The 22,946-nt window shown below is 50.0% G+C and overlaps 1 protein-coding gene across 7 annotated transcripts in view; it reads right to left on the bottom strand.

The window, feature by feature from the left end:
* HIVEP3 (HIVEP zinc finger 3) overlaps nucleotides 1-22,946 on the bottom strand; it is a 305,688-nt gene that overhangs the window by 112,015 nt on the left and 170,727 nt on the right. For 4 of the 7 annotated variants that reach the window (XM_069875196.1, XM_069875195.1, XM_069875199.1 and 1 more), the window contains one exon: nucleotides 13,208-13,294. The exons of 2 other annotated variants lie outside the window; for them this stretch is intronic. The gene's annotated coding sequence lies outside the window, so the exon portion shown is untranslated. Of the gene's footprint in view, nucleotides 1-13,207; nucleotides 13,405-22,946 lie in introns of those variants that run through there. One more of the 7 variants, XM_069875198.1, reaches the window with a different exon arrangement.

The following is a 22,946-nucleotide window of genomic DNA, read 5'->3' as shown; positions in this document are numbered from 1 at the left end:
GAAGCAGTTGCACCCATGAAAGCTGATGCTTGATAGCACCAGATTATCCTAACCCTCAGTGCCTTTCTACCAGCTGAAGCCACCCTTGATCCTTAAAAAAAAAGGGGGGGGAAAAAGCCAAAAAAATAGACAAAACATCCTCAGTTGGTTGTGCATTTAGCAAAACCACCCTCAATGCTCGCAGACATTGGCTGCCAGCCCTGAAGCACAAGACCCAAGGAAAGCAGGGTTTCCATGCCAAGCTGCAAGTGATACAAAATGCTAAGAAAAATAATGGCAACCCCTCTTTGTCCACAGCTGGAGGAAAAAGAGGCTCATGGACACACTGGCTCCAGGGTGAGGACGTATTAACGCCGTCATCTGCCCTACAGCTCACAGCACTGGGGAAAGCACAGCTCTTTGGGCTTAAAACTAAGCATCTCTGAAGACCTGAAATATTCAGGGGCAAAAGAGATATTAGCTCCTCTCTGGAGCCTCAGGGGTTAACATAGGCACTGTTGAGCTGCTCTAAACCAAGCTGCAAACCTTCCCCACCTAAAGGTATCTGTTGATGCTTCACCTCTCTGTGCAACTACTCTAGAAAGCCAGGGGAGACAGAGCTAGAATGATGAATGCAAAATTAAAAGCTCAATAAATAATTAATTGCTGAGGTCATCAAATTGTACGAATCTGTCCATCTCACTCTCGGCTCTCCCGTTCATCAGAGGAGTCTCTGTTTCAGCGGTGGGTGAAGTGGTCCTGGAAGAACCATAATTCCTGCACACCGCTGCCACGAAGCTTGTACTGGGTGCCATATAAATCAATAGTGATAAATCACTTGCTGAAGGCTGTAAAGACTTGAGGAGTGTTAAGCAAACAGAATGCCTCCAGAGATCCCAAAATAAAGTGTGAGGCGAGTTGGAGCAACTTATCAAGGTAATTATTAAAAAGCAAAACATCAAATATGTATAGCGTAGACAAAACCTCCTTTCCTCTTTCCGGTACCAGCCTCCCCACAAATGCCAAGGAAAAAGAGCACTCTTAAGGACCACAAATAAAACAAGTGGCTTCACCACCCCCACAACGCTTTCCCTTGCCCCTGTCTATGCATGGTCACTCTCCAAGTCTCACCTGCGATGCTCAGTTCCTTGAAGCTGGGACCACCTGACCAGTATTTCCAACAGGTGAGATTCCCAGCATGTGATGGTGAGACACTGATTATAAATAAGTGGTTAATGACAATGAACACAGATGCCCAGAAGCATACAATCATAGGATAGTTTGGGTTGGAAGGGACCTTAAGAATTATCCAGTTCCAAACCCCCTGCCATGGGCAGGGACATCCCACTACATTAGGCTGCCCAAAGCCCCATCCAACCTGGCCTTGAACACCTCCAGGGACGGGGCAGCCACCACTGCTCTGGGCAATCTGTCTCAGTGCCTCCCAGCCCTCATCATGAAGAAATTTTTCCTTATGTCTAGTCTAAATCTGGCCCTCTCCCTTGTCCTGTCACTCCAAGCCTTTGTGAACAGTCCCTCCCTGGCTTTCCTGTAGCCCCTTTCAGGTAGTGGAAGGTCACTATAAGGTCTTCTCAGAGCCTTCTCTTCTCCAGGCTGAACAACCCCAACTCTCTCAGTCTGTTCTCATATGGGAGGTGCTCCAGCCCTTGGATAATTTTTGTAGCCTCCTCTACGAATGAAAGTGTGTGGCACAGCATGTTGCACCCTCCAGAGACAGGATGCTGAGCCAGGTGAACTGATGTGATCCAGCACGAAAGGTTCTCATGCTCCAAGCAGCAGCAGTGGCTTAATCCCACCTCTGGACTGGATCAGACCAGCTCCTTGATGGAGGGTCTGGAACACAAGCCTTATGAGAGGCAGCTGAGGGACCTGGGGTGGTTTAGCCTCAAGGAGGTTGAGGGGAGACCTCATACTTATCTACAGCTGCCTGAAAGGAGGTTGTGGTGAGGTGCATGTCGGTCTCTTCTCCCAAGTAACAGGCGATAGGACAAGAGGGAATGGCCTCAAGCTGCACCAGGACAGGTTCAGATTAGACATCAGGAAACATTTCTTCACAAAAAGGGTTCTCAGGCAGAGGTTGCCCAGGGACATGGTAGAGCCCCCATCCCTGCAGAGGTTTAAAAAATGGGCAGATAAAGTACCCAGGGGCAGTTCAGTAGCGGAGAGGTACGGTTGGACTCAACAATCTCAAAGGTCTTTTTCCAAACGAATGATTCTATGATAAGGAATAATGACCCTGTAGTAGGCAAAGCACAATCAGAGGAGAAATAATAGGTTTATTACTACACCTAATGAGGAATTGGGTAAATTTACCAGCTCAAACTGTAGTTTAGTAAGGTTTAATAGCTAATATTTGCACAAAATGCCAGTGCTTCACAGCCTCACGCAAGCGGTCAGGACCTCACTGCTTTGTGCTGAACTTACAAAATTAGTTTTAAAAGTTCTCCAGATGCTTCTTCACAATTAGTGAACAACGTTGTTGCTGTATCCATGCAGAAATGTCAAATTATTTGGGAGGAACATCATGCTACTTGGTTAAGCACAGCCCAGTGTATCTCTGTTATTGCCTGATATGCTGCGCTAAGGGAAGACTGCCCAGCACTGATGGTGAGCTGGCAGCAGCAGGATGAACAACCTCACTGATCTTTTTGAACATGGGATAACAACAGCCTTGGGTCCAGAGGCTGTGTGGCACAGGAAGAGCACGCTCCAGCTGCTCATCATCTTCTGCAGTTACACAGAACCATAGAATCATGGAATGAGTTAGGTTGGAAGGGACCTCAAAGCCCATCCAGTTCCAACCCTGCCATCCTCCCACTGGATCCGGTTGCTCAAAGCCTCATCCAGCCTGGCCTCAAACACCTCCAGGGATGGGGCAGCCACAGCTTTTCTGGGCAACCTGGGCCATTTGCAGCCATGGCAAAGCAGAACACCCATTAATGGATCTAAAAAATCCCTACTGACACAAATCACAGTCTGTATCTCTAAGTGTAATTTCTCATATTTCTCTAAGGGTGCAGACAATCCCATCTACCTACAAACTTGTTTCCTCTTCATAAAAAAATCTGAAACTGAAACTCCATCATGCAATGCAGCACCAGAATCCAAACATCAATCTGCCCTGTTTCCAACATACTGGCTGCTCCTCGTTGCCAACAGGTTGCCCAGAGCAGTGGTGGCTGCTCCATCCCTGGAGGTGTTCAAGGCCAGGTTGGACGGAGCTTGGAGCAACCTGATCCAGTAGGAGGTGTCACTGCCCTTGCAACCCAAACCATTCTATGGCTGCATGATTTCACTTGAGCTGTTTCTTGACTCCATTAGAAATGCAGCCAGTAAAAATCTCCTGAAAACACTGTTCCAAATTAAAGTGAGCCCTTATGAAACCAGTATCGCAGCCACTTGCTTAATGTATTTCTCCCTAGAAGAACTTACAGTGTTTCCTTGATGAACACCCAAGCATAACAGTTTCCACAGTGATTACAGAAAAAGCAGCAGTGCCAGAAATAACATCGTTAAATGGAAAACATCCCCTGCACTTGCTCCATGCACACACCCATCGAGCAGAAACGGGCTCACCGGCACCAGGGACAATTCCTCATGGTGACAGCCCAAGTACCGGGTAGAGATCCCAGTGTACACACACACAGAGATGGAAATTGAGTCAAAATACCATATTAGGGTCACAAAGATGATCCCAGGGATGGAGCATTTCCCATATGAGACAGGCTGAGAGAGTTGGGGTTGTTCAGCCTGGAGAAGAGAAGGCTGTGGGGAGACCTTAGAGCAGCTTCCAGTACTGAAAGGGGGTCCAGGAAAGCTGGGGAGGGGCTCTTGATCAGGGAGGGAAGGGACAGGACGAAGGGGAATGTTTTTCAGCTGCAAGAGGGGAGATTGAGATGAGATCTTAGAGACAAATGTTTTGCTGTGAGGGTGGGGAGGCCCTGGCCCAGGTTGCCCAGAGCAGGGGTGGCTGCCCCATCCCTGGAGGGGTTCAAGGCCAGGTTGGATGGGGCTTGGAGCCCCTGATCCAGTGGGAGGTGTCCCTGCCCATGGCAGGGGTGGGACTGGATGGGCTTTGAGGTCCCTTCCAACCCAAACCATTCCATGATTCTATGACCGCTTTTTAAGCAGATGTCTTGGTGATGGCCCATGGGCAGGTACCCTCCATATGCAGGCATGCAACAACATATCCTTGAACAGAGACACAATCCATGACCATATTCCAACAGCATATTCCCAAGTACAATATTAAAAATATTTTACCTAGCAAGGTGGGACAAAATGACGCATGGGGATGCTGTGTCCTGCCTTGTGAAAGGCAGTTTCAGCTCTGACACAGACCTGGTACAAAAGAAGGAAAGGGGAGTACCAAGCACTGGGAGCTTCTCTAAACCATTCCCCGCCCCGGCACTCACGTTTATTCAGTTACTTCATGTCTAGGACATGCAGAGCTGAAGTTTCCATTCATGTGAAGCTGTGTGTGCACCTTCAGGATGCTCCCATGCTACTCCTCCCACTCCAGGCTGCTCTCTGGATGCTGGTGAACAGAGGCACCCCTGCAACTCAGCTGACAGCGTTATCTCTGACTTTCCTCATTTATTTAGCCAAATAGAGAGAAGGCAGCCTTGTCTTCTCCAGGCTGAACAACCCCAAATCTCAGCCTGTCCTCATTAAGAGATGCTCCAGCCCTTGGATCATCTCCATGACTTCTTCTGGAATTACTCCAACAGCTCCATGTCCTTCCTGTGCTGAGGACTCCTGAACTGGACACAGGAGTCCAGGTGAGGTCTCACCAAAGCAGAGGGGAACCTTTAAAAAATAACTAGTTTAACATTAGCCAGTGCCATCTCCTATCTTCTGAACAATTCTGACTTGCGACTAATGCAAATATGAACTCCAAGTTTTTTCTACCTGTGCAGCAAACCCTCACAGGTGGATGACAGGTGAGGTCAGACCTCATCTGGAGTACCTGAGACCTCACCTGCAGTACTTGAGACGTCATCTGGAGTATTGTGTCCACTTCTGGAATTCTCAACATAAGAAGGATATAGAACTGTTGAAAAGGGTCCAGAGGAGGGCTACAAAGATGATCAGAGGACTGAAGCACCTTCCATATGAGGACAGGCTGAGGGAGTTGGGTCTGTTCAGCCTGGAGAAGAGAAGGCTCAGAGGAGATCTTATAGAGACCTTCCAGTACCTGAAAGAGGCTACAAGAAAGCTGGAGAGGGACTGTTCATAAAGGCTTGGAGGCAGGGACTGATATAAACTGGAGAGGGGCAGATTTAGGCTTGATGTAAGGAGGAATTTCTTCACCATGAGAGTGGTGAGACACTGGAACAGGTTGCCCAGGGAAGCTGTGGCTGCTCCATCCCTGGAGGTGTTCAAGGCCAGGCTGGATGGGGCATTGGGCAGCCTGATCTAGTGGAGGTGTCCCTGCCCATGGCAGGAGGGGCTGGATCTAGATGATTTTAAGGTTCCTTCCAACCCAAACTATTCTATGATTCTATTTTGTGATTCTATGACAGATCAGAACCCGACGGCAGCGGACTATGGCAATGAATTATGAGCGGAATCAAAAAGCACCTCTATTCCATGGGGACAAGGCAACCAACACCTCAACTGGGACTTCCCCTTGACTTCTTTAAAGACCCAAAACCTGCATAACGCAGCATAAAAACATCACTGCAGGCGTCTTCTTCAGCAGAAAAACACCACCACGCTGCCTTTGGGTTATGAAGAAACTCTTCGGTTTGGCAGCAATGGTTTTCACCTTCCTCCCTTTACTGTTCCTGAATGCAAACGGCGCCAAGTCAAAGCGGGTTTGCAAAAAGAAGTGGCGAGGGCTCAGTTTTAAGGAACGCGCCTTCAATCAAAGCAGATTACCTTAGGAATGATACAAACCATGGCTGTAAACTCATTAGGCAGTGAGTCATTAGTGTAGGATGCTATCGGATGCAGGATATGTAGGATGCGATCCAGCCTGTGCTGCTGGCAGGCCTGGTAAGGAGCGAGGAAGGTTTGAGGCGATTCTGGGATGCCTTTTCCCCGGTATTTTGAGCTGCTGGTGGTGCATGAGTGCTAAAAAGCATCAGTTTGCCCTGCCTGGAGTGCTCGTGAACCGTAACTGTGAAACCTTACCATAATATGTTTTCATAGTTATTTGCAGGCAGTCACTGTAGCATGAAGTACTTCAAGTATTATTTAAAATAGCATCAGTTTACTTTTATTTAGCATTTTTGACACGGGTGGAAAAAACTCTGTGGTGTTTCATAAACTGCTGCGGAGGGAGTGTGGCATTGCTCCTGGCACAGAAGGGGAATATTTTCAACCCCCTTTTACAGAAGTGGGAACCGAGGCACGCACTTTTCCACAGACGGATATCAGCCAGCAACACTTCTGAGTTCTTGCAGGGTAACTTCCAGCAGAGATCTTGCTTCCAGAAGAAATGGACGCTTATTCCAAACTACAGTGGTCACACTGTTGTGTCCCAGATAATTTTCTCATGTAAACAGAGTGGTGAAACGGTGGGGAAGAGTGATTTCGCTTCAGGTTTTGTTAATTTTAGCCTGAGAAAGTCACGAAGGAAATACCTGAGCACTGCAGACCAGTCTGTGGGAGGTAATTAAACACCCAGCTCAACTTCTCTTCCAACTCTGAAAAGCTTCACATTGTCCTGTAGATGCCTACAACTTATTTACGCACTTGGTTCTTGCCTGACCATTCATTGCACTGTTTCATTCCGAAGTCAAACACTCCACATCTTCAAAATGAAAGCATTTTTCTTTTAAACACAATCAAAATTTTATTTTCTTCTTGAGAACAGGCAAAGACCCAATGCATTTTTGGTGGGTTCACACACGAACGAGAATGCTTTGCCCTGCCCCAACCAGCCCTGACATCCCCCGCAACAGAAACCTCGCAGCTCAGAGCAGCGCTCCAGCTGGGATGCCAAGAGACTTCCAATTTGAGTCAAGAAACCCCTTAGGTGCCTCACACGTACACAGAATAACCGCTGTGAACAGCTCTGCTGAGGGGAGCTGCTGCAGGAGCACCATGCAACGCTCATCCTCCCAGAGGATGGACCCCACTAAGAACAGGCATTACTGCTCCATCCCTCCTCGCGCCCAGCCAGCTCAGCACCCTGAACTTGCTCCTCTGCAGCCCAGCTAACCCGGCGTGGCTCTCGCGCCTGCGAGGGAGTTTATTAGATTTACACCCCTGTGGCCATGGGGTGGAAACTGTAAATCACCAGCCCGTTACGGAGTCATCCCTGACCCAGCCCAGCAGCTGCTTTTGTTTTACAGGTGGCAGCTGCCATCCCAGCGCTTTCCGAAACACATGAACTTTACGAAACTTTTTATTTCTGCTCAGCTCATTTTAGTCCCATCTTCATTCTTTTTCTATAGCTTTAATTTATGTCAGTAAATCTCCCTAGAAGGGAACAAACCCAGAAAAACCTGAGTGAAGGGCAGGAGGGAGCACAGGAAACCCGTGGGCAGCTATTTAAAGAGGCGGCGATGCTTCATGGAAAACTCTGAACCATTCCCGTTAATGACAAACCCGCTGCTTTGGCCTCAAGTCACTCCCTGTGTCCCCCAGGCTCCTCACTGCTTCACCCCGAACTGCATGGAACGGGCAGAGCCTTTCTACCTAACTCCTTTTCCCAAGCATCTCCCAGCAACTTGGGGCAGGAGGACCCAGCCAAAAGTCCAGAGGCCAGAATGTTCCTCCTAAACCCCTCAAAAGGTCCTAGAAGGTCTCCAAGTTTCACAACCCATTCTGTGAACCCTGCACCCTGCTATGTAAGCAACAACCACTCGTTCACCTTCACCAGATGAAATGGCTGGAGATGCACATCATCATTCCCAGCAGTGACACAGACCTCATTCAACCCACAACTTATCTTACTACATCGCTTTTGAGGAGACGTGTCCAGTCACACGCTTATCTACTTGGCCCTTAACCCCATGACCATACCCTAACCTGAGGGAGGAATGCAAGCAGCTCACACCACAACATCCTTTGGGTTGTTTTGTCACCATTGGCTCATGTTTCACGATTATATCGATGACAGATGGGGCTGTCAAGAGAATAATCATGCATCTGAAGAAGAAGAAGACCAGTCCATGTGTACCCGAGACTTAAATCTACTAATGATTATTATGAAAAGGGACCACAGGTGGGTACAGAATTAACAGTCGTGTCTAGTTTGTGCTTTTTGAGTTTGGCAAAGTAGTGAACTGCCCTTCCAGAGAGACCATCTCAGCAATGCAGAAGTTGGATTTCAATCCAGCCGTAGTAGTGTGGCAGTAAAGACTTGAGGGAACAACTACACTTAAAACCAGATTAGCTGGGAAAAGAGCCAAGCTCAATTTTATTGGATTCTCCTGAGGTTTCCCCTCTAAACTGCACCACCAAATGAGGGCTCGGCAAACCACTCCAGGTCTTCATGCATTGTGGAGCAGCAGCAGCAGAGAACCCCAAATCCGATGTCTGAATTCCGCTGGATCTGGCCAATTTTTGACACACCTTGCCTTCCTGCCTAAAATCTGTAAGTCTAAAGGAGAAGCAGAGCAAAATAACTGAAACTCCAAAGCCTCTCTGGGCTGCAAGCCTGAATAATGGTTTAATGAGCAGGTGACCCTCCAAAGCATGAAGAAGGAACAAGGGAAGGTCTGGATAAGTAGCGTGGAAAAGACAAATTAGGATCTGGAGACTGAGGAACTGCTGGAACTGAAAATCTCATTTACACAGAACAGATTTTTTGACCATCAGTGTACAGTAAGGTTTCCCACGGCACTGAAGGTACAACCATAGAATCATTTGATTGGAAAAGACCTTTGAGATCAAGACCAACCGTACCTGCCTGCTACTAAACCACATGCCTGAGGACCTCACCTGCCTGTCTTTTAAATCCCTCCAGCAATGGGGACTCCACTGCCTCCCTGTGCAGCCTCTGCCACTGCCTCAGGAACCTTTTGGTGAAGAAATGTTTCCTGATGTCTAATCTGAAGCTGCCCTGGTGCAAGATGCTCTGCTCTGAGTTTCTACCAGTGGCCACTGCTCCTGCTTGCTCCTACAGCGATGCTCTACAAGCACTTTGTGCCCACAGGAGGCAGTACAAAAGCTCCAAGGCAATGAGGAATGAGTAGCCCTTGCTACTACGAGCAGTCCATTTTGGGAAGACAGGAAAACTTGATCTCATTTTTTCCTCTTAGTTATCCCTGATTAAAAGCCACTGCACGGTTCCCAGAAGGAAAGTGCCCCCAAACCAAAATTGCTGTACAGCTGGAAAAAAGGGTTACACAAATACCACCTAGGTGTATTTAAATGGGTTAATTACTGTTCCTATTAGGAAAAAGGCTTCTCGGAAGATGATTTCCATGCAGTAAATGCTCAGGGACGCCTCTGCTCACCTCCTCTAGCTCGGCATGGCTGAGATCTTCACCTCACCCTGCTGCACGTGCAAGCCCCGCTCGCTTGCTCCGAAAGCTCCGAACAGCGGGCAGTAGTCGCAGCCCAGCGCTACACCAGCTACTCCTGGACTTCCTAAGGAGGAGGGGCTGGCCTTGGCTCAGGGCTGTGCAAAGAAAATGAGGCAACGTAGTGGCTAAGGAAGATTTATTGCACATCTACTTTCCCCAAATGTTTTTTGAATGCCTGAATAATCCCCTCGTCTCTCTAACCCGGGCCCTCCCTGACACACAATGCCTCTTTTGATGCTCATTAAAAGGTTCACCTTCTGCAGGGATGTAATTAGAGCCAGGCAGGATAAAAATCTCCATTCTGATTACTGCACCGATTACAGAGACGGAGATCCCAGCTGACTGTGCAAAGCCAGCCTGGGAAAGACCATTTCCTTGAATTCAAGTTGTGGCACAGCGGGAGCGCTAATCACAACCGTCCTCTCGCAAGGTGGTCTCAGCAGAGCCCGGGAGAGGGAGCACCAGTGAGAAATCGGTCTGGATTAGCAAGTGAAAGGTGGGAAGTGTTCAGCAAGTGTAACAGGCAGGATGGAAAACAGAATAACTATTTCCCTGCATCCCAACCAGCCCTACCGACTGCAGATCCCAGCAGAGCTGTAAAGCTCTACTAACAAGCAGCCTTTTTAAGGAGACAGTGGTGGTGAATGTATATATTAAATAAATTGCTTTCCTTTCCAGAGGGTAATTTTTATTTTTTTCCCTAAATTTGGACCCCCTCTGCCAAGAAACCAAATGCTTTAAAGCGCTTTAGAAACAGCGAGTTTGCTGAAACACTTTCTGCATTCAGCATGTGCAGCCAAACGCGGCCAGAAGTTCTGAGCTCCTCTGAGCACAGAGTCAGCAGGAACCTTGGTGATTAGCGGAGACAGAGGAAGCCAGAGGAAAGGCAGCTTTCCTAGCTCAGGAGCTGCCCCGATGTGGCCATGGGACTTTGCTGGTGACGTAGGGCAAGGGAGTTCCCAGGAGCCCCTTATTAATGACCTGCCACCCAATCAACAGGACGGTCGCGGTGATTTCCCCAGCTGGGATCCACTTCCCTGCTCTCACCAATTACTGCTAAACCACCCATATCAGCAACGCCGCGTCCCCGCAGCTCAGGAAGGGCTTCTTAACAGTGCATGTGTTGTTAACTGCAGAACAAATACTATTTTCGAACCTGTTTCTCTGGGGACTCACCCCACCGGATCCCCTTCCGAGTCTCCCACATCCGATCCCCGCTCGCACACGCTGCAAACGCCGCAAGCCGAACACTAAGCTATTCTATTGACGGCTGCCGTATATTTTTCATGAGCAAACTCCAAACATTTCTGAGTTTGCTCACCCCCTCCCTGGCTCTGCTCTGTCCTCCACCCCGGCTGCGAGAACGTGCTTTTGCTCCGAAGGAAAAAGCCAAACGAGCAGAACCTCTTGCTTTTTCTGCCACACGTGCACCTGGGTAACCACTCATCAGATCAAAGAAGGGAAGAAATCTTGTAAGGGTCACTTCTTAGAGTCCCTTGTTAAGATGCTAAAAGCACAGTAGAGAAGCTGCAACAGGACGTACAAACGGATGATGTCCAACACGGAGAATTTAGAAGTGCCCAGTGCAGATTAGGATGAAAGTGGCCACTCAGTGAGCAAATCCCCTTCCTTTACGCTCCCAGGAGAGGAAGGTGCTCCTCAAATGCATTTCTCAGACTTCTGCGTGTACTGAATGTGTCCCAGCGGACACAAAGCCCAGCCCTGCTACCAGCAGTATGGTGGGAACACACTCAGTATTTATCAACTAGTGACTTCTTGAAGTTTTTTCCTTCGATGCACAGTTTACACCAGTCCTCTACAGATATTGTTTTTTCTTTCCTTAATAAGGACTGCAGTGAATCCTGCACCAGTGAGAGAAGCCTGATGCAAGCCTTAGAGGCATCTTCTCAGAAACAAGTCAGGACAGCACTTATCAACAACCCCCCCCCCCCCCCCCCCGCCGGCTCATGTCCTACTCCAGTATCTCTGCATCCTCCACTGAAAGATACTTCTGTAGGGATCATATTTCCAGAAGCCCTTCAGTTAGACCTGTCTGCTAAGAAGAGGAAAGAGATGGTGAAAACTCCTTAAACAGGCTTTGGAGCCTCTTGACACCTGTGAGCCGAGTAAGAACCGAAACACTCACATGAATCCCACCTATTCTTAGTGAGGAAACGCACCTTTGACAACACTGTGAGCCTTTTCCTACAAGAATTAGAATAAGTAGTTCCTAAAACACTGAGATTATGAGAAATACATGTCAGTCCCCAACAGGGCCCAACAGCTTCTTAGGGGATCACCAAAGCCTACTAAAATAAGAGAGATAGGAGTTAGGACAAAGGGGCCGTCAGGACACTCAGACACTGAAGGTTAAAACTGGCTCTGCACCCTGACACTAACAATCTTTCAACACCAGGGAAACTAAAAGCCTGTAAGCTACAGGTTATCCTCTAGCAGCAGTGCGGGGCTTGGATTGTATTGCTCACACCATAAATCACCGTGTCAGCTGCCCCAGCCGTTTCCACTCGCCAGGGTAACTGGGTAAAAGTGCCAGGCACTTCATGATGGTCGGCAATTAACCATCGATCAAGGAGGGGACAGGATAAAATAATAATGCACGGTGTTTTTTCCTGGAATAACAATCCACATATTTGCATAGAGCAGCTGAGCGCATGCCTGCGTTTCTGATCACACCTCTGGGTGCATCAAAAGGGTTATTAATTTCCATCGAGGAGAATTAAGAAGCTTAAATTGTTAGCACTCATTTACTCAGACTTAATGCATTTTTAAAGCTGCCTCATTTTATGCTGATGTGCACGTGCTAATCACCAGCGGGAAATGCTTAAAAGGGATAAAACACCCAAAGGGTCAGAACCAGGTCCAGGCCCTCCTCCTCTGCACCCAGCAGGTCCAACCTCCTCACCTGCCTGCAGATATTCATAAGAATCAAAGAATCATTGAATGGTTTGAGTTGGAAGGGACTTCAACGCCCATCGAGTCCCACCCGCTGCCATGGGAAGGAATATCTTCTACAGGATCAGGGGCTCCAAGCTCCATCCAACCTGGCCTGGAACCCTTCCAGGGATGGGGCAGCCACCACTGCTCTGGGCAACCTGGGCCAGGGCCTCCTCAGTCTCACAGAAAATCATTTCTCCCTAAGATCTCATCTCAATCTCCCCTCTTTCAACGTATTTCGGACTCTGGCTCGGGAAAGCCATCTCGCTGGGAGCTCAGGCAGGGATTTTACCAGCACAGCTCCCCGCTCGCATCACGTGTCGCCCGACAACAACCACTCTGCTCCCCACTTGCTTTCCTGTACGAGTGATAGGAGGAAATCCGTCCCAGACAGACAGACAGACAGCTCACCCCCACCACAAGCTGCAGCGGGCGCGAGTCCCCGGCTCGCAGGACCTTAATTAGAGGCGGCCGCCAATTAAGAAGCGGGGCTTCTCCCTGTGCCAGCGCGGGCACCCGTGCTGCCTGGCGGCGGCTCAAGAGCAACAAGCCCTCGGTGTTTACAGTGACCCGACACCCAGTAACTCCCCGCTGGCACCGTGACCTCACCACCCGCCATCCCCCGTGGGTTACAAGTGCGCTTCATTCCGCCTCGCCGCCTAATTACGCCTGGTCGCCTGCTAGGACAAAAAAAGAAAAAAATAAGACTGTCTAGACGTTCAAGCGCCCAGGGACGGAGCCCTGGACCAAGCGGTCGCCCCCGTTACCTGCACTCGCCCCCCGCGCGGATGCTGCCGCTCGCCCATGGCTCTGCCAGGCTGGGACCCTGGGCTCCAGGGGGATCTTCTGCCGGGCTGCAATAGAAAAGGTTACTGTAAAGCTCCTTATTTGGGCAGTGATGTAAAGGGAAGTCGGCCGGGCAGCGCCACCCCCTTTTTCCATTCACTACACATTGTTTCCTGTTGTCAAAAGCAGCGGCTCCCGGCTCCGGGGAGGGAATCCTGCTGCTGCTGCCCCCCCGGCACCAGCCCCGGCGCTCCGGAGACCGGGGACACAGCGACGGCTCTGCCCGCCGATCCACAGGCTCCATCCTTCCCTCCCCGCTCCATCCCTCCCTCCGGGATCCATCCCTCCCTCCTCTCCCCATCCCACCCCTCCCGCTCCATCCCTACTCCTTCCCTCCCTCCTCTCTCCATCCCTCCCTTCCTGCTCCATCCGGCTCCATCCTTCCTTCCCCACTCCATCCCGACCCACCGACCGACTCCGTCCCTCCCTTCCCTCTCCTTCCCCCACTCCCCTCTCTGTCCCTCCCTGCTCCATCTGTCTCTTCCCTCTCCATCCCTCCACACCCTCCCCTCTCCATCCTTCCCTCCTCTCTCCATCCCTCTCTCCCCTCTCCGTCCTTCTCCCCTCTCCATCCCTCCCCCCTCCATCCCTCTCGCCTCTCCATCTTTCCCCTCTCTCCATCCCTCCCCCCTCCATCCCTCTCCCCTCTCCATCTCTCTCCTCTCTCCATCCCTCCCATCTCCATCCCTCTCTTCCCTCTTCATCTCTCTTCCTTCTCTATCCATCTCTCCCCTCTTCATCTATCCCCTCTCCATCCCTCTCCTCTCTCTATCCCTCTCTCTCCTCTCCATCCCTCTCCCCTCTCCATCTTTCCCCTCTCTCCATCCCTCCCCCCTCCATCCCTCTCCCCTCTCCATCTCTCTCCTCTCTCCATCCCTCCCGTCTCCATCCCTCTCTTCCCTCTTCATCTCTCTTCCTTCTCTATCCATCTCTCCCCTCTTCATCTCTCCCCTCTCCATCCCTCTCCTCTCTCTATCCCTCTCTCTCCTCTCCATCCCCCCCTCATCACCTTCCTCCCCCACATCCCCTCCTCCCCTCGCCCCTGTCCCTGTTTCCCCTCTTTCGCTGAGCCCAGTGCAGCTTCCCTGGGGCTGCAGCCCGGGGCAGGGGACGAGGACACAGAGAGCCCCAGCTGTCCCATCGGGAAGTGGGGGATGCTCTCCCGGGGGTGGGTGTCTCTGTCTCTCGGGGAGACCGAGAGCATCCCTGAGGGGACCTGAGAGCATCCCCAAGGGACAGGAGAGCATCCCTGGGGGGGGAATGGAGAGCATCCCCAGGGAGACCAGAGAGCATCCCCAGTAGGGATCCTTGGAACATCCCCACGGGACCCGTGCGCATCCGCAGGAGGCCCAGAGAGCATCCCTGGAGAGACCCTTGAGCAACCCCCACGGCTGTGGAAGGGCCGATGGGAAACTCGGATCTCAGCAGCCACAGCTACAGCACGAGTGGGCACTGCACCCCTTTTAATATGCGATTTGACTCCCGGATGCACCCTGTCAACTTTTATTTTTCCATCTTCTTTTTGATTTTTTTTTGTCTTGTTTCTTTTTGGATTGTTTGGATATTTTTCCCTCTTTTTTGTCTTTTTTCCCTCATTTTTATTTTATTAATCCTTTTCGGCTTCTCTTTTTTTCAGTCTTATTTTTTTTTTCCTCTTCTTTTAGTTGTTTGCTTTCTTCTTTTTTTTTAAAGCTATCACTGCCTTAAAAAACTACCAGCCTGAGCCTAAAAGGGGGAGACAAAGCGCTCCTTCAGAGGCTGCAGGCGAGGCAAACCGATCAGGCAGAGCTTGTCCCTCTTCCACGTGGGGTTGCCCAAAAGGTGCCAGTGGCATTTGTCCTGGCTGCCAGGGGAGATCCCAGCTCAGGACAGCCCCACATGAGCTCAGAGGACACAGTAAGATAACCCTGGGGCAGCCAGGCACCTGGGAAGAATCATAGAATCATAGAATCACCAGGTTGGAAAAGACCCACTGGATCACCGAGTCCAACCATTCCCATCAATCACTAACCCATGTCCCTCAGCACCTCGTCCACCCGTCCCTTAAACCCCAACAGGGAAGGTGACTCAACCCCCTCCCTGGGCAGCCTCTGCCACTGCCCAATGACCCTTTCCATGAAAATTTTTTTCCTAATGTTCAGCCTGAACCTCCCCTGGTGGAGTTTGAGGCCATTCCCTCTTGTCCTGTCCCCTGTCACTTGGGCGAAGAGCCCAGCTCCCTCCTCTCCACAACCTCCTTTCAGGTAGTTGTAGAGAGCAATGAGGTCTCCCCTCAGCCTCCTCTTCTCCAGGCTAAAAAACTCTCAGCTGCTCCTCATAAGGCCTGTAAGCAGGAGAAAGCAGAGGAGTAGCCCTGCATCCCAGGCTGGATATACATCTATGTGTAGCAAAAATGGTTTTGGTAGTCGTTAGAAGTGCTCCTGTAGATAGGGTTTCATTGGCAAAAATGAGAATTCTTGCCAAGGTTATTTATTTTGCTCAGCTCATCAATACATTCTTGATAAACTCATCTTGGCACTGTACATCCAGCTGGAAAACAGTCTGTGCTGAAAGCAGGTGTAGCTGGGACATCAGCTCGAGCAAAACTGCATCTGAATCCCCCATCTGTAATGCAGGCTACTCAAAAAAATCCACCACCCACAAAAAAACTCCACCATTACCAAGCCTATCACAGAATCATGGAATGGTTTGAGTTGGAAGGGACCTCAAAGCCCATCCAGTCCCACCCCCTGGCACTAGATCTGTTTTCTCCAGGCCCCATCCAGCCTGGCCTTGAACACCTCCACGTTCCCATCTGACTCCAGACTTCATACAGTCAGGGTTAAGCCAAAAGAAAAGTCACCTCACAATGAAATAACGATGATGCGAGGTGTCTATGATGGTAAGGATTATACTGGCAGCTAAACAAGAAACTGAGCAGGATGTGCTTTTTGGGGTGAGCACCAGCAGAGCTGTCGTTGCACTCAGAGAACAGCATGTTGCTCTTCAGAACTAATGATGGGAAACCTGCTCTTGAAACACCAGTCTGGCCCGTCTCCAACCCGCCGCAGAGCAAACTCCACGTAAACCGCATCCCCAGAATGCTTTTGCTGCTAAAATACTGTGTAATACATGCCCTTTTAGTGAGTGTATCATCTCCTCAATACCCCAGTTTCACATCCAATTTCAGCTTCTCTCATTCTGGATAGAAATGAGAATTAGAGCACGATGTAAAAACACTTTGTCGTTTCATTTGTTTGATTTTGCTCCCATGCTGCCCTAGTCTTGTCCCCTCCAGCCTGAGTCACTTTGGTGAAAGCAGGTGTGGATGCTTAAGGTCTTTAAGGAATTGTTCGGATGTGGACACTGGGTCCCACAAGGGTGGGATGGTGAGCACATCCAGTATCCACATCCGTACAATCTCAAGCAGCACACGTGGAGCGCCCCGATGCTCCCAAACCCACCGGAAAAGAAAAGACCCACTGGATCATGGAGTCCAGCCATTCCTATCAAATACTAAACCATGTCCCTCAGCATCTCATGTCCACCCGTCCCTTAAACACCTCCAGGGAAGGTGACTCAACCACCTCCCTGGGCAGCCTTAAGTATAGTTCACAGGAGCATGGACAGAAATGCAAGGACCTCTAATCAGAAGCAAAACCAGTGTCTCATTTACTCCTTACAACAGGGAAAGATCAGTTCTATCTTAGTTACTCAGATTCCAGCAGCAGCCTCACGATGGTTATGATCTCACTGGACCAGACAGACCCATCGGCTCTTCCCAACACACCTACCATCCTCCTTCCTTTCTTTGCACATGGGGATGACCTGAGACTTGGCTGTGAGAAGCACTTATTAAAATATCACCTTCCAGCCCGAAGAGCACCCAGCGTGCCTGTGAGAGATTTGAGCACCTCCGCTCCCATCAACTCTCTCTGCTTGGACAACACAGCCCTAGGAAGGCATGAAAACAGTAGCAAGGTGTTAATGCCATTTTGAAGTGCACTGCACACAGGCATATTTAAGATTTTCATCCAAAAAACCTGCTCTAATTTTATTTATTTATTTTTCAACCAGCATCCTTGACCCTGCCCATCACACCCACCACTCAAGCAACCTCTTTTCCCAGTTATGGAGGTCGATCTCTGCGTCCCTACAGGGGGAAGGTATTTTTTCCCTGACAGTACAAACACGGCCATTCATGGCAACCAACACAAAGGTGTTTGCCTGGTCACGGTGGCTTTTCCTGGGTGGAAGAATGTGGCTTGGCTTAAATGAGAAAAGGAAGGGCCGGGTTCCCCTGAGACTCCTCTTCAGGAACACCCGGGGTTAAGTTCAGGCCACGGAGGGCAGTTTTGTGGAAATCCTTTGTTAGAAACCAGCATTTAGTCAGGAAAGGGATTGTCCTCAGGTCGAGGATGGTTAAACCAACCACATCTCCCTCCCCATTTCAAGGTCAGACTCCTCCTCCCCTCGCTGTTTAGACTGGTTACGCTGCCTCCCCAGCCCTGCTCACCCCAGCCTGGCCCAGGATGTGCAAAAAACGACCTGCTGTCTGAAAAGGCCTCTTTGAAACTCTTCCCTCTCTTTTCTTTTTGAGCTCTGTTTGGTTTTTCCACCAGTACTGCTGCTGCACAGGCATTCCCAGCACCTCAGAGCAGCCCCTGGTGCTCTGGACGCTTCCAGCTGCTCCCTACCCCATCCCTCTCTTCTCTGCTGCTGAAACCCAATAACGGAAGCTGAAAGCACCATCAGGACTTCAGCTTTGCCACATACGTGACTGCTAGAGCTGCTGTTCAAACAACCCGGTGAGAAAGGAGGTTCCTGAAGAACCCTACAGAGTGGGAATTGAGGATTTTCATATCAGTTCTCCCACCATGCACCTAGCAAGTCGTGTCACCATTCTGTGTCAAAGCCTGCCTGTATGGGGAAACCGTCTGGGGATTAAAAAATGCTGCTGTGTTTTGTCTTTCTTTGTTTCTTTACAGACCGTATGCCCAAAGGAGGTTGTGGAGAAGAGGGTGCTGGGCTCTTCTCCCAAGTGACAGGGGACAGGACGAGAAGGAATGGCCTCAAGCTCCACCAGGGGAGGTTTAGGCTGGACATTAGGAAAAAATATTTCACAGAAAGGGTCATTGGGCACTGGCAGAGGCTGCCCAGGGAGGGGGTTGAGTCACCTTCCCTGGAGGGGTTTACAAGACAGGTGGACGAGGTGCTGAGGGACATGGGTTAGTGTTTGATAGGAATGGTTGGACTCGATTATCTGGTGGGTCTTTTCCAACCTGGTGATTCTATGATTCTATGAAAGCTGCACAATCGCGCTCCTGACTGAAGGAGGGACAGGGAATACAGTTTTCATGCCATCCATCCCCTCAGGAAGGCAGGAGCAGCAGAAAGCTGTGAACCAAATGTATTTCAGACATATTTAACAACCTTTTACAACTTGAACTGTAAATCCCTACATGTGAAAGGAGATCTTCACAAGTTTTAAGCTCAGTCAGACCCAGCGGCAAGCCCCGAGCTCCTCCTGCTTTTGGGACTGCCACCAGACTCTTCTCCTGAGGTGTGTTTGTTTAGAACAGCCTGACCCCAGAAGCCCATGTCCCTTTGGAGCCATCCCATCAGCAGGCAGGAGGAGCTCAACGCCCAGCGAAGGGGCCTGTTGGGCTGCCTTGGGGCATCTGTTGTCCTGGCTGTGGCTCAGCTCCCCCCAGGCCTGGACCTTGGGAACCACAAGTAGCTCAGCCACCAGTACCATCCCTGCAGCTAAACATGCACCTATCGAGCCCAAATGACCTTAAGCAATGCTTTTTGCACTGCTGGAATAAGCCACGTACAAGTCTTCCAGCACTACCTTACCCTACGTTTACATTTTTGCACAAGCACCTGAGTAGCTTCCCACTCACTGAATCTGGTTTTGTGAAGTATCTGAGCACAGGTAGTACCTGGGAGGAGCATCTTCAGGCCTCAGAAGCTGCCCCTGGATCCCCAGGGCTCCCCAGGCATGCTGGGAATGATCAGCCTAAAATTAATAAGAAGGCTGTAGCAAAAAAATAGAAGGGGAGGGAAAAAAACATGCTGGAGAGTAGCAGAGTCCATTCCCTCGGTGCAAACAAGAATGGCAACTGTGAGTGTCTGGGCTAACAGCTTTGAAGATGCTGCCTCCCCAGGTACTACCTGTCCCCGGGTACTTTGCAAAACCAGGTTTGGTGAGTGGGAAGCTGCTCAGGTGCTTGTGCAAAAATATAAATGTCGGGTAAGATGGTGCTGGGAGACTTGTATGTGGTTTATTCTAGTGGTGCAATAAGCGTTGCTTAAGGCCATTTGGGCACTATAGCTGCACGTGTGGCTGCAGGGAGAGGAACCAAGTGTCTGGGCTAATAGCTCTGAAGATGCTCAGCTCCTGCAGGCAGCGCCTGGATCAGCGAAAGCGAGGGGACCCTCTCACTTTCCACATCTGCAAAACTCGGAATAACAGCATTCTTTAACTCAAAAGGTCCCTGTGCTCGTTGAACATTTCAAAAGCATGCGGGAGAATCTTCAATTATCCCCAGAAATCATTGCAAAGTTCCATTATTATTCCAACACTTCCATTAAAGACACATGTCCTGGTAAGTAGCAGGCAGGAGGAATCATTATGCTAATTTTAGACAGAGCATCTGCTCAATGTTAAATCTGAAACTTTGTCTTGAAGAAATCATTTAAATTATTTTTCTTCAGAATTGACATTTGTCAAACAATATGTTGTGTGGAGAAATTGCAGCCAACTATGAGTAATCCCACGAGCACACGCGCTCCACCATGGCAAAAAGCGCTCGGGGAGAGAGGTTGCTGCATTTTGGCCTGGCAGGAATTAAATAAGAAAAATAGCCAGGCTGATGGGCTTCTTGCCCCAAAGCATCCCGGCTGCCTCCTGCCAGGGGCACAGATCCTCACTGTGGGGTGTGTCTCTGTCTGCCCGTGCCCCTTCCTTCTACCTTCAACCCCAGCACCAGGGTTTACCCAGCATGCCACCTCCCTGCCTGCCTTCCTGCCTCAGCTCAGCATCTCCTAGGAAGAGGATCAGCTGGGAACCTGGTTCCTCACCCCTGCCAGCCTCCTGGGTACTGCTCAGCATCTCCTAAGAAGAGGATCAGCTGGGAACCTGGTTCCTCTCCCCTGCCAGCCTCCTGGGCTCTGCTCAGCATCTCCTAAGAAGACGATCAGCTGGAAACGTGGTTCTTCTCCCCTGCCAGCTCCCTGCTAGTCTCCTGGGTTCTGCTCAGTATCTCCTAGGAAGAGGATCTGGTTCCTCTCTCTGCAGCCATACGTGCAGCTGTAGAGCTCAAGTGGCCTTAAGGAACGCTTATTGCACCACTGGAATAAACCACATCTTACCCTACATTGATATTTTTGCACAAGCACCTGAGCAGCTTCCCACTCACCAAACCTGGTTTTGCAAAGTACCTGGGGACAGGTAGTACCTGGGGAAGCAGCATCTTCAGAGCTGTTAGCCCAGGCACTCACAGTTCCCAGTCGTGTTTTCACTGGGGGAATGGACTCTGCTACCTTCCAGCATGTTTTTCCCCCTCCCCTTCTGGTCTTTTCCTGCTACAACCTTCCTATTAATTTTAGGCTGATCATTTCCAGCATGCCTGGGGAGCCCTGGGGATCCAGGGGCAGCTTCTAAGGGTTTTGTGAATTGTAACTAAGAAAAGCAAACCCTGGAAGCTTAAATTTGCTATGCAAATGAGCACAGCCCACTGTAAAAATGTAAGATTTACAAATCAAGAAAAAAAAAAGGAAACCACTGACATAGAGCAATATACAGCAAACATCCCAATAACCACATCAATGCACACCAAACAGGGTGTTACAGACTAGGTCCACATGGAGCAGGATGAGTGTCTATACATAATGAGTGCTAATTTAAAAAAGAAATAAGTGTCTTTAGTATATATTTTGAATGACATTGTATACATGGGAGTCATCTCCCCCCCAAACACCCTGCTTAGATTCATTTTTCCTTAACCATATGGCCAATGATGCCCACACCTTGAATTCCCAAGCCAGAACGTTTTGCCCATTACCCCTGAGGCCTCCGGGAAGCAGAGAGTGAAAACCATAAGCAGTGAGAAAGGACTTCCAAGCATCAAATGGGAAACCAGACTAAAGGAATCAATAACTAGACAAAGTATAAATAAAATCCTCAAAGTCTGGGGAGGTAAAACAGAAAAAAAAACCAAAACCATGTACCGTTGGAGAAAGACTGTGCATAAAATGAAACACAGGGCTTGACCTTCCACCAGTGTCAATGCCTTTGCTCCCAGTTTATCCCAGTGAAGTAAGAACTGAGTAACACCCAAGACTTTTTTGCACCATCCTCCCTCATCACGTGCCTCACGGCCTGGTCACCCCAAGCCATCGACCACCAGCAGCAGAGAGTGGTCCAGTCAAGGTAGCCTGATCCGGGATGTCCGTGCCCTTCGGGAAAAACAGCCTGGAACTGCCCCGAGCTGCTCAAGAGAGCAAAGTGAAGCTGGTGCCACACAGGTTCTTCAAGCCCAGGGGACGTGTGACTTTGCTGGGAGAGCGAAGTTATTTGAATGCCACGCTCGGGGAGCGAGACGGGCTTTGAGCTTGTGGATGAGTTCCAGATTTTAAGTCAAATGTCCCAACCCACTGATGCTCAGACATGGATACTCCACTCACAGCTCGCATGCCTTGGTGTGTCCCAGCAGACTGCCAGCACGCAGTGGGTAACCACAGCCAGGTTTAACCCAAATGCTGCCATCGTTCCTATTTTAGAGGAAAACCACATGCAAAGCAATAGCTGGCTGCTTCTTCGACCCCTCCAGGTAAAACCCGCTGTACCACAGGTGCCCTGAGAGGAGGTGGTGGCTGCAGGCAGTGTGCCCTGTCATGGACCTCTGGCACTTGCTTGCACTCTGCTCCTTTACCAGCTCGCTCTCAAGGTACCCAGCTTGTCCCAATCTTGGGGAAGCCGTGTGAGGAGCGGCTGAAGTCACTGGGTCTGCTTAGCCTGGAGGAGACTGAGGGGAGACCTCATTGCGCTCTGCAGCTTCCTCAAAAGAGGAGGAGGAGGAGGAGAAGGTGCTGAGCTTTTCTCTTTGGTGACCAATGACAAGACCCAAGGGAATGGCAGGAGGATGCCAGAGGAGGGTTAGGATGGACATTAGGAAAAGGTTCTTCCCCCAGAGGGTGGTGGAGCCCTGGAACAGCTCCCAGGGAAGCAGTCACAGCTCCAAGCCTGACAATATTCCAGCAGCATTTGGCCAACGCCCTCAGCCCCACGGTGTGAGTGTTGGGGTGTCCTGGGCAGGGACAGGAGCTGGACTGGATGATCCTTGTGGGTCCCTTCCAACTCAGGACAGTCTATGATTCTACCTTGCTGACACAGGAGCAGAGAGGGAAGCCAGGTGCCCCCCAGGGAGGCAGAGGGACTTGGTTGTAGGATGTTTTCATTTGGCCCAGCTGAACAGGCAGGTTCATTTACTATTTTTAAAGTTTTCCTGTGGGCACCCAGACCTTTGGATAAGTGCTCCATCCATATCCTTAGTACGTACAAGGAGAAGCATGAGGGTTTGCTAAACAATTTGCCCATTCGTTTTAATGGAGTAACTCTGAGGTTGAATTTGGCCCCAGATTCCTGGTGGTGTTTAAACTGGACAGTTTATGCTG

Source organism: Phaenicophaeus curvirostris, chromosome 23 (assembly GCF_032191515.1).
Source record: "Phaenicophaeus curvirostris isolate KB17595 chromosome 23, BPBGC_Pcur_1.0, whole genome shotgun sequence".
In the NCBI taxonomy this organism is placed as follows: domain Eukaryota; kingdom Metazoa; phylum Chordata; class Aves; order Cuculiformes; family Cuculidae; genus Phaenicophaeus; species Phaenicophaeus curvirostris.
Note: the sequence above shows the minus strand (reverse complement) of the source record. Positions and strands in the feature narration are given on the sequence as shown.